This window comes from Triturus cristatus, chromosome 2_2 (assembly GCF_964204655.1).
Source record: "Triturus cristatus chromosome 2_2, aTriCri1.1, whole genome shotgun sequence".
Taxonomy (NCBI): Eukaryota; Metazoa; Chordata; class Amphibia; order Caudata; family Salamandridae; genus Triturus; species Triturus cristatus.
This window is the reverse complement of record NC_140582.1, coordinates 553,004,043-553,008,821: the sequence shown is the minus strand read 5'-3', so window position 1 is coordinate 553,008,821 and position 4,779 is coordinate 553,004,043.

The window sequence follows — 4,779 nt, the reverse complement described above, 5'->3', positions numbered from 1 at the left end:
GTTAATGTATGCAGATATTTCAATCATAGATTTGAAGCTATGATGTCTTTCATCTGCAATAAAAAGAACCCTCCTCTTGGAGAAGTTGTGGATTTCTTTTGGAGAAAGGAGTATCAAGCAAGAGGTGCTCCTCATATACATATGTTGTTATGGATCAAGGACGCCCCCAAATTTGGAACAGATTCAGATGAAACTGTTTTGTCTTTATTGAAGATTATGCCACATGTGCCGTACCCAATAGCAGAGAAGATAAAAACTAAAAACAACAAGTCTTACGATTCCAAAGCCATAGGTGTGGAAAATACTGTCGACGAAAGTACAAGTCAAAGGATAAGTTCTATACCAAATGTCATTTGGGATTTCCACGTCCTGTATTATCCAGAGGAAGAGTGAACAGTTTTATGTCAGCTATGCGACATACCATCACAAGAAAGTCTCCAAAAAATACCTACAACTGAAGAAGAAGCGAAGAGTCAAAATACATAAATGATTACAATCCAATTATATTATCCATGTGGAACGCTAACATGGATATTCAGTATGTTGCGGACAATTCCATTGCTGTCGATATGTAACGTCCTACATTACTAAATCAGAAAAGACGGAATTGAAAGAAATGTGGGAATAGATTTCTCACGAGAAGACTCTAAGTAAGAAATTATAAAGTTTCAGTTTGAAGATGTTTATCGCATCGTGAAATTGGAGCATATGAATGCTCAGATCGGTTATCATCTGCAAGTCTATACTACAAAAGTAGAAGAATAATTTGGGTGAGTCTAGGTCTTGCAGCAATGCGAAATCGGGTACTGAAATCTGTTCAAGAAATTGAACATTTAGCAGAAAAAGAACCAGAAAGTACAGATATTTTGAAAACGAATATGTTGGACACATATTACCCAAACAGAAGTCATCATCTTGAGAAAATGTGTCTCTATGAAGTGCTGCAAAACTACACTTTTTAACGGAATACTACAGAGAATATCAATGATGGAAAATATGCAGTGATTGGTTCTGAAGGATGTCTGGTGAAACAAAGGAAAGGGAATTATATTAATCACAGGAAACTGAGTTGCGACACTGCTGACAAAAGGGAATTTTACTATTTAGCCCTTTTGCAAATGTACAAACTGTGGCGTTCAGAACTGGAATTACTTGGAGATTTTCAGAGCTATGAAGATTCATTTAATGCTTGTAAAGATACCATACAATGCAGTGCTTTTGCAAATTATGCGAAAATGTTGAATGATGAAATTGATCAAGAAGCTACAATTGCAGCTGAGATTGCTAGAGACAGTTCTCAAGACAGTCAAAGTTCTGCTGCACTGAGTCAAGATCCACTAGGACAACCAATTGTTGAAAATGAATCGGCAATTGCCATGAATGAGGTGGAAACAGCAATGTATCAAGCTCAAGAAGATTTAATACAGTTAGGAAACTTGGAAGAACAACTAAGGTGCCGATTCCGATCCTGTAAAACCCGGGTACGAATGGTCGTACGGAGCATATTCTCCGTCCGACTCGTACCCGGGAAAACCACCTTACAAACCCGCATGTACGATTCGTACAGAAATGCCATTTCCGTACGAGTCGTACAAAACACAGACCGGCCAAAAAATACCCACAATTCCGATCCGGGACATCGCGTACGTGACGTCTGGACGGAGTCAGGCAGCGTTTTACGAACCAGCAAGTACGATTCGTACCCACAGCACTCCGCACGGCTATATTTTTACGGGAGCCAAAAAGTGCCGGAAAAGCTAAGTACGCCGCGATGCACGAGGAAAAGGGGGCCCGGTACGTGCCGTACCCCCACCCCCCCGTAGGTATGCGCCATACCCCCAGCCCCCCCCATAGGTACGCGCCGTACACCCAGCCCCCCCGTAGGTACGCGCCGTCCCCCCACCCCCGTAGGTACACGCCGTCCCCCCACCCCCATAGGTATGCGCCGTACCCCCACAGGTACGCGCCGTACCCCCAACCCCCCGTAGGTACGCGCTGTACCTTCACCCCCATAGGTACGCGCCATACCCCCACCCCTCCCCGTAGGTACATGCCGTACCCCCACCCCCATAGTTATGCGCCGTACCCCCACCCCGTAGGTATGTGCCATCCCCCCACCCCCGTAGGTATGCGCCGTACCCTCAGCGCTATGCGCTGGGGGGACGGCACGTACCTCCGGGGGTGGCTCGGACTTCTGCACGCGCTTGGACTTCTGTTGCGCGCACTCGGACTTGCGCGCTCGGACTTCTGTTTTAAGATTTGCGCGTAAAAATGTTCGGCTCCCTGTCGGACACTTTTCCCGACGCTATTCGGACGTAAAAAATTATGGCTCCCACTCGGACCATTTTCCCGACGCAATTTGTATGTATTTTTCACGTACGAATCGTACTTCGCAGTTTGTACGGTACTTGTACGATTCGTACGTAAAAAAATACGGATACGAGTCGGACGGTAAATTGTTTTAACGGATCGGAATCGGCACCTATATGTTGAACAGAAACAAATATATCAACAAGTAAAAGAGCAGATTGACCATGGATTACTTCATGAAAAGAAAGGGTGCTCATATACATCATTTCAACCTATCCGAATGTATGCGAGTGGTCAAGCTGGAACTGGAAAAAGTTTCTTAATTAAAGTAATAACAAGTTATCTGCAGACAACAACTGAGTCGCATTTGTCTTGTGTTGTCACTGCTCCAACTGGGTTGGCAGCACATAACATTAAAGGAATTACTTTACATTGTTTACTAATGCTACCAGTAGAGCATGAGAACAAATTGGAATACCACAAGCTATCTGGAGAAGCTTGTTGTGAAGTTTCAAGAGTCCTGAAGAAAATGAAACTTCTCATTATTGATGAGGTAAGCATGATTTCAAACTTGATGCTTCCTTTTTTGCATATAAGAATGCAGCAAATTCTTAAAACAGAGTATGACGTTTTATTTGGAGGAAAACACGTCATAGTTTTTGGAGATCTACTGCAACTGACTCTGGTAAAAGGACAACCGGTATTTAAAACACTTGCACATGAAGATACCAGAAAGTCTCTTGGTAGTGTTGGTAACATGAACATTTGGACATATTTTGAATACAAAGAACTGACAACAAATATGCGACAGGCAAATGATGCTGAATATGGAAGTATTCTTCAAGATATAAGAATTGGATTTCTGACAGAACATGGCAAACAAGCTTTGGAGAGTCGATTACTTTCCAATTTGTTTCCAAATGAAAATGTAGTTCTTGACAAAGTGTACATGAAAATTGCAGAAAATAAATCAGTGATCTGCTTAATGCCAACACTGCGCGAGTGTTCTATATTCAACGAATAACTATTGAAACTGGAAAATGAAGAAATTATAAAAATGGAAGCCATCGATAAAATAGAGCATGAAGGAATCACTATTATTGTGACGGGAAAGTTGAAAACCAAACTGGATTCTTTACAAAAAAATATCTAAAACAGCTGGTTTAGAAAAGACACTATATGCATGTGTAAACTGTCGGGTAATTTTAAGGCGTAATTTGGATGTAGAAAAAGGTTTTGTAAATGGAGCAATGGGTAAAGTGGTAGATTTTGTTAATTATCAGAAAAAAGAAGGAATTGAATTTTTAAAAATTAAATTTGATCAGATTGAAGAAGTTAAAGAAATTGGTCGTTGTTCAGTTCAAAGGTTACTGCAGATGCAAACTGTGTAAAAGAGTATAATAGGTTAAGAAGGGTGTATGCTCCCAATTTAGGTCAATATCCTGTATTTGAAAAGCGTGTGGTTGGTCGAAAAAGAAGGTTTGAGAATATCTGTAGCGAAGGTGTAGAGAAGGGAAAAGAACAAGATAATGTTGTGATAGGAAGTAAAAAGAAAAAGGACAGTATTGAAGAGATTGTTGGTTATCAGTTTGAAAATAGTTCTGGTGTCAACTGCTATGCTAATGTAGTGGTGAATGTTTTTTTATATCTTGAAGGTTTGCAAGAACAAATTATGCAGAATCGGGAAAAAAGATTTTGGTCTCTGTTGCATTCTGTGTATGACAATTTGACAACAGATACAAGTAAAATACAAACTGTTTCAGATGCTCAGGAATTCTTAATGTATATGCTTACCAATTTTTTAAATGAAGGTGTAGAAATAGAAAATATTTTTGGCCTTTCCTACAAATGGGAACATCATTGTGAAAATTGCATGTATACATCTAGCACTAATGTAGACACTGAAAGATTTCTGTATTTAACATTACCAGACTGTAAATCAGTGTCTTTCAATAAAATAGTTAAAGGTGTAAATCAAAACATGGAGTGTAGCCAATGTAAATCAGAAATGTTATCCACATTATTTAAAAAAAAATATGGACAATACATAATTTTAATGATGCAACGTTGTACAGCTGATGGAAGGAAATTGGATACTTTAATAAAGCAATTTGTGGCAACACAGCTATCAATATCAGGAAGGACTTTTGTAGCAATTGCAATAATTTTCCATGATGGTCCTTCCACAACATCTGGACATTACACTGCCTATCTAAAATGTGACAAAGGCTGGACACTTTGTAATGATGCCCAGTTGGTTTTCAAACAATGTTCGCCTAGTGAATTACCAAATTCCTACCTAATATTTTTAAAGCCAAAGTTTTATGAAGATAATTCACTCTCTGAGGAATTTACTATCATAATTCAATATGATTAGCATTGGACAATTTACATAAAAAGGAGTGTAAAAATACCATTTGGCCTGAAGGAAAGGTATATGTTTGAATTATGGACTTTTTCGCGCTCATT